Consider the following 13,570-nt stretch of genomic DNA (forward strand, 5'->3'; position numbering starts at 1 on the left):
CAAACTAAAACAATGAAAATCATTTTGCTCATCATATTGGCAAATATTTTTAAAAGATATTCTAGCTAGTGTCCATCATTGAGACAACAAACTGTGAGCGATCTTTTGGAGGACGACATGTCAATGGATATGTAAACCCTGGAAAACGTGTGTACACACAGGCTGAACTTCAATTTTAGGAATCGTTTCATTTACAAAAAGAATCAGTTCAAATAGATGTACTCATCAGAGAATTTACACAGCACTGTTTACATTGGTGGGAAGAAAAGCTGAAGTGGAATCATACCCAGGGATAGAGAATTGGTTACATAAGTTATTCTACATCTTTTCATTCCCCACAGGAGAAGGAATTTCTAGATTCACTTGAAAGGAGCCTGTGATTTATGTAGTTGTCACATCCAAGGACTAAATTTCCAGAAACCTTAACTAAAGGAATACTTATACAAGATCACAGGAATGTTTGTACAAGAAGGATGCCAGTCAGACACCCTTTCTGACAGTGGAAAATGGAGAAAACTTAAGTGTCCACCATCAAGACAATGATGCGGTAAATCACGGTGAGCTGTGGCCACTAAAGTTCCGGTGTTTCGGCGTGGTCCAAGGCCTTGTCCACAGTTCTCTCCCACGAAAGGTGTCCTTTCACAAGAGACCAAACCTGCACATCAGGAGACCACTCTACTCTATCTGAAAGGACCAGGTGAGTCTGGAGGGAGAGGACGTCTGTGATATATACCTTAGTGAATAAACCGAGCTGCAGAAAACATATAGTATGGCCTTATTTTTCAATAAAGCATATATACACACACATAGACATAGATTTCTCATATACGTGTATGTATGTGTTTATTTATATGACATAGGCATAAAGGTCATGAAATATATACTCCACATTGTCAGCAGTTTTTACTCTCAGGAAAAAAGGGGAAGGAAGTAGGGGACTTTCGGTACCACCACAGTTCTCTTTTCAGTATTCCAGTTAAGTTTACTTGGAATTTAAAAGTTTACTTAAGTCCAAAGTAAAATGGATGAGGACTCCACAAGACAGAATGCTATAATGGTCATTAAAAATCATGCCAGCCGAGATAGAATACTGTAAAAAAATTGTCATAAGCTGAATGGAAAATGGAGGTCTCCACACAGCAAACAGGCACACAGTGCTTGCTGGTTTTTATGACAGAGGTAATACACACTGATGAAAAGAACAGAAAATAGATTTTAAAGTGTTAATTATTATCTCTGAATACTGGGAACAGGATAGACCCTTTTGACCCTTTTTTCAGAATTTTATATTAAATACACATTATTTTTCATCTGAAAAATGCATTTTTAGATGTCTAGTAACACACATTGGAAAAAATACATGAGTACTTACAGAAACAAATAACTAGGAGACACCGAAGCACCGTCACACAGTGCAGAATGGGTGATCCTGAATAACACCGCGCAGTTACATAAGGACCCAAAAATTGAAAGCACCCGCTGTAACAGGGCGCGTCCCCCTTCCATTTGTCAGTTGTGTCTTCAGGGCTGAGGCAGTTCTGAGCACGGCCAGTGTCAGTGCTGGTGTCTGGATGGATGCCACTGGAGGTGAAGGCACCTGCAAGCCGAGAGGAAGAACAGAAATCATCCTCTGCTTTTTCTGTCTTGTTTCTTTTCTCTTTTAAAGAGAGGCGGAAATAAGATAAACTGAATCTTCCCTACTGAAATTTCAGTATTGAAACAGTTTTTATATTGTTCACAACTTATATTCTGCCTATAACTGTCTTTTCAACAAAGCATTATATTTATTAAATGTTAATTAACTCAGTTAATTAACTACCTGTTGAAACCTATTAAAGAACATGAAATGCACTACGTGAAAGCACCACACCTGCAGTGACTAGCACAGCTGTTTTGACGGCAGTGCAGTCAGCCCCCACCATCACGTGGCCCTGAGCTCCTGATGCTGGGAAGAGAGCACGCTGCTTCCTCAGGTGGAGAGAAATGGTAAAAGTATTTTCTGAAATCTACAGCACTGACAAAACATAACTGCTTAATCCCAGGCTCCTTTGAGGCTGTCATTTTCCGTTTCTGGCCAACACCCGTCAATGAGCAGAACCACCCCATTCCCGAGTCATGGGACACACGTGGGCAGCAGTTTTGGAGAAATTTCCAGGTATAGAATGTAAACCAACTATACATAAAAGTCTGAAAAAGAAAAGATGCAATAATCTGATTTTGGAAGACACTCAATATATTCTCCTAAGCCTTAGTAGTTGGAAAGTCTGGGCTTCTCCTAAGCCACTTATTTGTTTCACAGCCAGTAAGCATCTCCCACAAACCCTGTTTCCCTGTGTCTGCTGGGAGCCTCAGGCATATTGATGTTGTCTATCTTATAAGTCACAAGGCAGAGGCGTGTGTCTCACGCCTGCAAATCTCACACAGGCTCAACTGCAAGCCTCACTGTCTGAAATTGGCCCCATTTTCTCACCTGTTTATTTGGTATCTGTTCTTCTGTAAGCTGCCTGAAATGCTTCTTGGAACAAGTCAGAAGAATGAGTGGGTAGAGAAATGGACAGATGGACAGGTGAGAGATGGGCAGACAAACAGGGAGACTCCAAGAGAAGGGGAGCAAACAAAATTTCCTGTGCAAAACCCTCTTCTAGTCAGGGAAGAAAACCACCACAAAGAAGTGTGAAGAGGCAGGTGGCTTAGGACTGTTTCCTGGATTCCATGAAATGTCACACCAAGAGATGAGAGGGTAGAAGTATAAATAATAAAAGATAAAAAGCATGCATGTTTGAAAAATATATCTACATTATGTACTTTCTAAAGAATAGATTCAAATCGGCAAGGCCCAATAACCCAATTCTTGGGTATTTACAGAAGTGAGAATCCCAACTCCAATCCACAAGGCATCCCTTCGGAGCACTGAGAGTCTACACGGTGTGGTCATAAAGGCATCACCGCAAAAGCTGTGCTATCCTGCACTTACGAGGAACGAGCAGGTGTGCTCGGGCTGCCCACTCACGTCATTTACACCCCACAGCAACTCTACGGGGTAGGGATGCCTAGCGAACCCCATCTCTGCAGGACAGAAAACAAGTCCAAGAGAGGCTAAGCCGATCTACCATTTCTCCATCTCACAGGACTTGTCACTCCAGAGCAGGAATCGAACTCGGACCCACGTTTGTAACCACAGTACTACCGTAATTTATGTGCTTTTTGTGTGTATAATACATTTGTTTCTGGCATGAAAGTGTATTTAATAAATGATCGGTTGTCTTGTCTATCTCATTAGCTCACAATCTTTATATTTTTGAATTGTACCCTTCCCCTGGAGAAATGAACGGAAAGAGCGGTGGTCAGAATGAGGTGGGGCTCCATTCTTTATCTGTTACCTCATCTCATCCAAGTCCCCAAACAGGGAGAAGGAGCAAAGGTTTTCTTCATCTTTTAATGAGAGGGCTCCAGTGATGGTGACTTACTCAACTCCAAAACCGAGTCTGGGGGAAGGGCACATGCAGCAACGAGAGCAGTATCACCTGTAGGAAGGCAAAAAGAGCTCAGGGGATGGCTCAATGGGTCAGCCTGATTTCATTTCAATCGATAATACAATAACACACTCTAAAAAATCTAGCATGCAATGGATTTGCTCTTTCTTGACATCTAGCAAGTTTCCACAGCCCACATGTAACATTATCATGAACTAGTGAAAGGATGAGTCCACAGACAAGAAAAATCAATGCCACAGGCACGCTGAAACCCAGGCTGGAAGAAAGGAAGGGAAAGGGCATAGTTAAGAAGAGAGGAACGTCTGGGAAAAAGACATCATCACAAGGACTCTCAAGCATCATCCAGCAATCATATAATCATTCTTTCAAGAGAGAGTTACTTAGGTCCTATTTTCTGCGAGATTTTACAAAGGGCAAAGAGAGACCGCAGCGTCCATGGTGGCAGCAAGTTGCGGGGCTATAATACAATTCTAATCCTGGTACCTTGCTCACTTGTCCTCAGTATAAAGGCAAAAAATAAATAAAATAATACTATGTAAACCATACACATTGCTGAAATAAATTAAAGAAGACCTAAATACCTGGAAAGACACACCACGCAGATTCCTGGATCAGATGACAGCATTCTTGGGATGGCAGTGCTCTCCAGAGCGATGCATACATATAACGTGGTCTCGATCACAATCCCAGCGGGCTCCTCTGCAGTAACTGACTAGCTGCTGCTACAATTCATATGGGAATTCGAGGGTCTCAGTAAACAAAACGTACTTGAAAGAGAAGTACAACGTGAGAGGACTTGTAATTCTCAATTTCAAACCTTACATCTGTATCTCCAAGTGAGATTAGAGGCCATTTTTAAGTTATTATTTTGTTTATCCTTATTTTCTAAATTCTGTACAACAAATATACCTGTTAGAATAAGAAAAATATAAAGTAAGTTATCTTTTAAAACATGAACACCGATTCATTCATTGGGAAAAAAATTATTTTAACTCTAAAGAAGTAAACAAATATCTAGTGAAAAAGGACTACTTAAAAACAAGTGTGCATTTACAATTTTCATAAATTGAAAACTGAAAAGCACAAACACATCAAGTTTCTAGGGAGACTGGTGAAACATATTAACAATTATTTTAAAAATTCTTATTGAAAAATGAAAACTCAAGAAAGGGAAATTCGTGATTTACAGCCAACTGCAAACACATGGAAAGCAAAGGCCTAGAAATCACAGTTCCTTTAACTCTGCTACTAACGGAATAGGAGAGGAAATTCCTCACTGAGGGGACAGTGGAATCCCATGCATAAGACAGGATACACAGTACAAACTGCAGTAATATCGGGAGTGAATAACTTAGAAGAATTCTGAAGTTATAACATTGCTGAAAAACTATAAAAAACACTGACAGGCAGATTAAAACACACAGTCATATATATTATATAGAAACATATGTAGTCTGCTCCCATGTTGCATAGAAATACAAACATATTTGTTCATTTATGGGCACTTATGACTTTATCCCTGGTAGAATATTTCAACTAGATCAAATAATCAATATAACACTCCTCTTGTCAAATCTACTTGATAAGTTACTCTGCTATGTAACCATAAAGTGTCTAAGATAGATCTAAAATTAGTGAAAAAGAGCTTTGTATGGCTTCTTGAATTCTTCTCAAATTTCCAAGCTTAATTTTAAAATAGATCTGAGCAGTATTTCTATATTATCTTTTCCCTTGTGAAATGAACAACACAGTCTGTTGTCAAAATTCTGTGCTTACAAATATTCACGAGCACAGTATCCTCACAAAACTGCTGGACAGCAAAGCACTATCCAGACACTGTGACCAAATAAATGAAACACAAGGAAGACAGTGACCCTATTCTGGAGGGCTTATAGTCTGTGTCAACACTGGGGTTTTTACTTGATTGGTTTGATTGGGTAGCAAAATAAAATCAATCAAGTACTTTCTTCTTTGAGCGTTCTGTATGTCATGACTGTTTTTAGTGTCATGAGCAGGAAAGACTTAAGCATGACTTGATTAGGTCAACTAGCAACAATCATCACTGGAGAGTGAGTAATATAGAAGTTAACTGATAGCAATGCTCCTGCCTACATGAGCCCTATAATAAATCTACACTGACATCCGAAAGGAAAATAAGGAGATGAGGTCCCCAATGAGAAAACAAACTAACAAGAAATCAAAAAAGGAAAGATGTTTTCATTAATGATTCCAGGCAGTAGTGGAGCATGGTGGTGAAGATCACATATTCTGGGGAAAAACATGAGGGGTCTGAACTCCCACAGCACTGGGTAGCTGTGACACTGATATTTCAGTGAAATTTTCTGCACCTCAGTCTCTTATCCAAAGACGGGAGAAAACAACCACACCCATCTCCTAGACTGTTTCTACAAATTTAGATATTTTATACATAAAAGCTTAAATAAAATACTTCAGATTTAAAATAATACCCCAAAACACATGGAACAATGAAAACAGAGATAAATTGGAGTTCATCAAAATTTAAAACTTTGCTTCAAAGGGCACCATTCAGAAAGTGAAAAAACAACACACTAGAGAAAATTTTTTCAAATCATTTATCTCATAAGGAATTTGTATCTCCAAATGAAGAAAAAAACCCCTACAACTCAACAATAAAAAGGCAACTCAATTAAAAAATTAATAAATGTTCTGAAAAGGTATTTTTCAAGAAAAACATAGAAATGTCCAATAAGCACAATGAAATGATGTTCAATAGCATTAGCTGTAAGGAAAATCAAGTCAAAACCACTAGGAGAAGCCGCTTCACACTCACAACAATAGGTTATAATAAAAAAAATGGTAACAAGCACTAATGAGGACACAGAGGAAGTGGAGCGCACAGCCCTTGCTGGTGAGGACGTAACACAGCGTGGCCACTTTGGAAAACAGCCTGGCAGGGCCTCAGAGAGTTGAACATTTCGTTTCTGACTTACCCAGCAATTCTGCTCTCTGGGCACACACGAAAGAGAACTGAAAACAGATATCCACATAAAAAATCCCACATGAGTGTCCACGGCGACATTACTCATCACAGCCAAAAAGCAGAAACAACCCATATGCCTATCACCTGGTGAATGGGTAAACGGAGGGGCCCAGCCATACAGTGGAATGTTATTCAGCAATAGCAAAGCATAGAATAGTGACTCAGGCCACAACATGGACAAACATTGAAAACGTTACTCAGTGTGAAACTAGTCGGTCACAATAGACGGTTCCACTTACATGAAGTGACTCGAATTACATTAAATGTCCAGCACAGGCAAATCCACAGAGAGAAAAGTGGCTCCTTGGGGCTGGGGGAGGATGGGGAAGATGGGAATGTCTGCTTATGCATACGGGGTATCCTGTTGGGGGGATGAAAATGTTCTAAGATTGAATGGGATGCACAATTCTGGGCATAGAGTAAAAACCGATGTACATTTTAATGGGTGAATTGTATTAAAACTGTTAAGAACAAAAGCATCTCGGGGCAGTACCTTCCAGAGTAAATGCAAATTGCTAACTTTTATTAGAGGAAAAAGAAACTGCCCTCAGCATGAAAGCAGGAGATCAGCAAATGTGAGTTAACCGAAATTGGACAAGAGCATTTCACTTGAAACAGTTGCTGAGTGTACACAAAATATTCAGAAATAGGAGAATCACCTTGACATCACGAAGAAGCATTCTGCTTCAAATGCAGATCAAGGATTCGGCAAGCCCTGCTGCCAGAAATGACCAGAGAAGAATCCTGATTCATAAAACTAGCACCAGAGCCAACAAGGAAATGGTGGTGAGGAAAGCAGGCGGCGAATATCTGGAAGAGTTTGCTACAAATATTTTCTCCACCGAAAATTTAAAAATAAAATGAAAGTGATGAAATGCTGTCTTGACATCACGTGAATGGGCTTCCTTCGGTGCTCGACTGTTCTGTAACCCAGATTGATAGACTCAGGAGAATCAGCATGGCTCCTGGGGGTCCCCAAAGGACTGCCCACCAGCACGCTGACCACCATCACATCTGCCAGGGTTGAATTGCAGGGAAGAGACCAAGTTCTGAAAGGTACCGGAAATGTTGACAAGGGAAGAAAAGGATGAGTTTAGTCCTGGGACAGAGGCCCGCTGAGCAGAGGCCAGAAGGCTGCAGGTGAACTGCAGTAGACCTGGGGCAGGAAGGGATCACGGGGGAGCATATCTCAATTCTCTTCTGTCTCTCCCTCCTGTAGGAGAGATAAAGCCTGCATCCTTCTCACCTGGAACTGTGGGTTCTGGCTGGAAGAAGTCTTACCGACACGGAATGATTATTCAAGACTCTGTGGAAAAAGTCAAGAAATCGAGAGGGAGTAGGGAGCCATCTCCATGAGCCTCTCAAATGTTCCCATATTTATTGTGTATAATCAAAGGAAAACTTCGTTAACAGTTGTGAGATAGTAAGGAGGAAATTCGGGAAAGACAGGATGAGGCAGAGATTGTAGAATACACAATGAGTACAAAGGATTAGTGTATGTTTAGGGAAGTCATGGGGTGAGGGGAACAAGATACACTTTTAGATATGTTCATTACAAAGCACACCACCAGACCAGCCAGGTCTTTGTTTTGGGGATAATAGACTAACAACACACAAGCCCAGTGTTTATAGCTGAGGGTCTCGGTCCTTGCTTTGCAACCAGCAGAGTGCTACCTAAAACCTCAACTACACAAGCAAAGCATTGTCTCTGCTTTTTAAGGAAAGGAGACTGGAGTGAAGATGCACAGGAACTTGCTTGCAAAGCAGTACCAAAGCATATTTTTTCTTCTTAAAGTTCAGAGGCGACTGTGCTGTGTTATAATTTGTTAACCCAATCATGGGCTCCCACATGGAACCATTATGGAGGACACCCTAGGATGACTAATCCTGGATGTGGGTCTCTTCCTGCCATCTTCAGCCACTCTAGCAGGGTCTACGCACATCCGAGAATAACGATCCTACGGAACCACCCACTCTCTTAACTCCTGATGCTTGAAACTTAATTTTAGCTCTACACAACTTTCCGTAGAAAAGTTTCAGCAATAAAAGATATAATATTCCTTTTATATCTCATCATATTACTGATTTTTCTGATTGCTCTCTGCTGCTTCTACTTGGTAAAGCACCTCATTCTGCAGCTGAATTCAGTAATTTCCGTTGTGCATTTCTAGCCAGTTTGGGCTCGCTAAATTCTATTGGTCAAATATCGATATACTTAATTGATTTCTTTGTTCATCAATTTCAGCCAGGAGGAGAGGGAGTGTCACTCTTTTCCTCAGCCCACCCTCAACACTTTTCTCATCAACTCAGGCCTCCTGAAAACAAAACAAATTATTTTTTTCCCTTCTACTCTTTCCACAAACACAACAGGAAACATCAGTCTGGAGAAAGTATTCAACACAAATTTTAAAACAAAAATCTATAAACCTGAAGCAACTCCATCTCCGAATCATGATACACAATGACATGAGAGTAATTGTGTCAGGCACAAAGCATGAGGGAGCCTGACTACCTGATTTCTATTCTTCAAAGGAAGGAAGATTTTCGTATTTTTTATTATCATTCTTGGTCATTGTTTCTGATTATGCCAAAAAATAGTTTATGAAATAATTATGCACTGCAATAACAGATTTTTAATGTATCAATTTTAGAAGGCATTCAGAGGGGATAGGAAAACCCACCTCTGTAAAAAATGTAAAATTTCTTCCCCTGTTAAGAACACGTATACAAAATGCAACAGAGAATTCAAATTCTTGTGGAGAGGATCAAAACCACAGAATCAAAGCAAAGTCATTACAATGAGTCAATTTAAATTTCACTGGACAAACATGCTCAATGCATACAAATAATTTTAAAGGCACACTGCAAACCATTCACTTAATGATCTGCAGGCTAGAGGAAGAATTTCCCTCTTGAACAGACAACAGAAATCAGTAGGTTGTCCCACCAAACCAGGAGCAGAGAACAATCAGGTTTTTAACAGTTTTGATAAATCAGCATGTTCTAAAGATCAAAATCCAGAAATTTTAAACATTCATTCAAACCACAATGAAACAAGCACTTAAAGAAAAAAAAACACAAAGAATCTAAGCACAGAGGTCATTTAGATAGATCAATGAGAATTTCTTGTACCGCTGGAAGAAAGAACAGGCTATAACCTTTTACTTGAAAAATAAAACTTCTTTTAAAGATAAATGCTAAAACATATTTCATCTTTCATGTTGCCTTAAAAAATCTGAGGTACTTGTATCTGATCAGAAAAGCAATTCTGAGTAATATTATGTTACAATTCAGTGCCAGTTTGCTCTAGAAGAAAAGAGAAAAGTTACTATTTCTCATTCTGCACAGTTTAAAGAACCTCCCTGTCTCTATCTCCTCCCATTTCCTAAGCTCAACCTCCCTAACCCTTCTGAAACAAGTATGAGAAAGTCTTATTCCCAACATGCCAAATGACAAAAGAATATCAATTTATTTATGTAAATATATGCCTACACCTTGAAATGGAGGAGAAAGTTATCAGAAGTCCTATATGGAACTTCTTTCTATCTTCCTGATATCACACACACAAACGTTCACACAGACACAGACACATACCCCCTGGATTACTGAGCACTTCACAAGCTTAGTACTTACAACTTGTAGAAGATAACTTTGTAGTTAATTCAAAATACAAAACTTTCAGCTTTTGAAAGTCTTCATCATCTGCTAAACCATCCAAATATCAAAGAGACCCAATTAGCCTTCTCTGTAGAATGTAATTTCCCTTGATTGCAAAAAAGACCCTAAGAAGTACTGGATCAAAGATTCGTGTTTATCACTACCTATGATCGTTTTTAAGCACATTAACAGATTCAGAAATGTATGTCTCATCAACATTTATTCCTATTGAAATAGCATACGTGTTCAATTGTCTATACAGTGACTAGGTCCCATGATGGTGTTTAAGAGCTATTTTGTGTATAGCAATATTTATATTCAAGTGCAGAAAAGGAGGGTGTGTTTTACTCAGTTGTAGAGCACCTGATTAGCATGCACAATGTCCTGGCTTCAGTCCCCAGTACCTCCAAAAAAATAAATAAACTATGTGCATATTTAAAAATAAGAATAGTGCAGCCACTACGGAAGACAGTGTGGAGATTCCTCAAAAGACTAGGAATAGACTTACCATATGACCCAGGAATCCCACTCCTGGGCTTGTACCCAGAAGGAAAACTACTTCAGATTGACACCTGCACCCCAATGTTCATAGCAGAACTATTTACAATAGCCAAAACATGGAAACTACCTAAATGTCCATCAACAGGTGACTGGATAAAGAAGATGTGGTATATATATACAATGGAATACTTCTCAGCCACAAAAACCGACAACATAATGCCATTTGCAGCAACATGGATGCTCCTAGAGAATGTCATTCTAAGTGAAGTAAGCCAGAAAGAGAAATAAAAATACCATATGAGATCGCTCATATGCGGAATCTAAAAAACAAAAACAAACAAAAACAAAGCATAAATACAGGACAAAAATAGACTCATGGACCGAGAATACAGACTTGTGGTTACGGGGGGGGGGTAGAGGGTGGGAAGGGATAGACTGGGATTTCAAAATTGTAGAATAAATAAACAAGATTACACTGTATAGCACTGGGAAATATACACAAAATGTTATGATAAATCACAGAGAAAAAAATGTGACAATGAGTGTGTATATGTCCATGAATGACTGAAAAATTGTGTTGAACACTGGAATTTGACACAGCACTGTAAAATGATTATGAATCAGTAAAAAATGTAAAAAAAAAGAATAAACACAGGGAAATATACACAAAATGTTATGATAAATCACAGAGAAAAAAATGTGACAATGAGTGTGTATATTTCCATGAATGACTGAAAAATTGTGCTGAACACTGGAATTTGACACAACACTGTAAAATGATTATAAATCAATAAAAAATGTTAAAAAATAAAAATAAAAATAAATAAACAAAGATGCAAAACAAAAAAAATAAGAATAAAGTTATAAAAAAACGCAGACTAAAAACCACTGCAACCTAGGTACTACAATTATACTAAAAAAACAAGTGTTTCTATCAAATATTCACTATATGCCAATCACAGAGACAACCACAAGTCACCCCTGAAGCTTCACGTGTGATTCTCAACAACCCTACTAAGTAGACACGGATGAGAAACCCGGCTCTGCGGATGAGGTGACGGAGCTCAGAGGAGCCGGGGACGCTGACCGTCCTATTCCGTGTGACACCGCGTCAGCCCAGGGCAAGCGCTGACAGTGCTGCACTGAGGGGACACCCAGCTGCATGGACCCTTGGGGTACTGGGGAGTCCCAGAAAACACTAAAAATTTTTCAGTGAAAAATCAGCTCAAATATATTACACTGTGCCGCATCCCTTAAACAGGGAACGTGAACGAGACCTTTTTGATGCGTCCATGTTCTTTCTGCCATCATCAGTTACTTGCCCTCACTGCATCACCAGTGATGATCTGGACCCCATATGAAGTGCACTCAGATGGCAGAGCTTTTAATGCTGTTTTATGAAGTTTGTAAGACTCTGTCTATGCCTCACACTGGTGGTCATCCATCACTTCTCACCAGTGTGGACGTACCACCTGAAATCATTCCTTTCTGCTTTTTAAAATCCCTTCATCTACTCCAGACTTTTCAATAGCAAAGAAGCAGCTAAACCACAGACAGTGGACAGCTTTTCACCAAATGGACTCGAACAGCCCATCTGACTACCTGGAAGCTCTTTTCTTCTATTAAACCCACTTCCAGGTACTTCATCATTTTCTGATTGGTTAACTGGGCCTCTGACTGGCCTACTCAGAGAGCTCCCAACCTCACATCCAGGGGTGGGAGAGGACCCTGCTGTTGGGGGAAATCAGTGAGGAAGGTGGACATCCTTCAGCCACGTCTGCATGGGTAGAAGTGACACAGCGTGCTCAGAAATTATACCGTCATCACCCCTAGGCTCCCATGGACTGGTTTCACATTAACCAAAGTCATGAGACACTGATGCAAGAAAACCAGAAACTTAGCTTATTAATGTAACAGAAGACGTGAATCTATGAACCAGACTGAAATATCAGAGTTCAACCATGAGTATATTTTCTCCTCCACTGCCCAATATCGGGCAGGCAGTCACATGGCAAGCATGGACAGAAACGGAGCAGGAAGGGTTTCTAGATTAACTCAATGAACTAAATTTCTATTATACGAACAGATCTACTGCCCAGAAGACAATTAACGACAATCACGGTGCACTCTCCGTGGACAGCGGCAAGACATGACTATGAGCACCCATGTAACTCTCCTTTCCCTGTCCTTTATAGGCTAACTGATGCACAGAGGTACAAAGATTCAGGGATGCTGATAACGCTAAACACAAAAAGCCCATCTCTGGGAGCCTCAAAACCAGACAGCCAGGGTTTAAATACCAGCTCTGCCAATTACTAGTTCTGTGATTTTGCCAACTTAATTACCCTCTGTGTGCCTCAATTTCCACACTGTAAAACTGGGATAACAATCAAACCTTCCTTACTCACTTGTTGAGAAGATTGAAGGATTCATTTCTGTAAAATGCTCAGAAAAGAATGTAGCACATTTTGGGTGTTCAACAAATGTCAACTTAATATCAAAGTTATTTACAAGTCTCCCCTCTAATCATCTTATGTGTTTCCTGGCTAGCCTAAGTCCCAAAGAACATCCTTATTTCTCCTTTTATAAACAATTGGGGAGTACCCTTATGTTCCATCCCACCACCTGTTTAAACTGAGGGAGGGGATGCCTCCTAACCACTCTTTTGGGCCATGGAGAGTGCTTCTCCCTTCACACCCTTGGCCCCTGGCCCACAGCTAGCACTCATCACACTAACAGAGTGAGGTGTGAGTCCGGGGAGACAAGCGGGACATGTGAAACCCTTCCTTTCACTCCAGTGTTGGTCACCATTGGGAAGCACCTGGGATGCTCAGCTCCATGGCAGGAAAGCCCTGTGCATGAAGGGGCAGGTCCTCTCAAGGGAAGGCTCGCTGTG

At 40.1% G+C, this 13,570-nt stretch overlaps 1 protein-coding gene across 1 annotated transcript in view; it reads right to left on the reverse strand.

The window, feature by feature from the left end:
* Nucleotides 1-477: 477 nt before the first annotated feature.
* The window catches only part of LOC140694223 (uncharacterized), a 124,184-nt gene continuing 111,091 nt past the window's right edge, over nucleotides 478-13,570 (reverse strand). Inside the window, exons 10-13 of the mRNA XM_072957592.1 lie at nucleotides 4,076-4,216; nucleotides 3,381-3,524; nucleotides 1,373-1,597; nucleotides 478-751 (exon numbers count right to left, since the gene is read on the reverse strand). The gene's annotated coding sequence lies outside the window, so the exon portion shown is untranslated. The remainder of the gene's footprint in view (nucleotides 752-1,372; nucleotides 1,598-3,380; nucleotides 3,525-4,075; nucleotides 4,217-13,570) is intronic.

This window comes from Vicugna pacos, unplaced genomic scaffold (assembly GCF_048564905.1).
Source record: "Vicugna pacos unplaced genomic scaffold, VicPac4 scaffold_20, whole genome shotgun sequence".
In the NCBI taxonomy this organism is placed as follows: Eukaryota; Metazoa; Chordata; class Mammalia; order Artiodactyla; family Camelidae; genus Vicugna; species Vicugna pacos.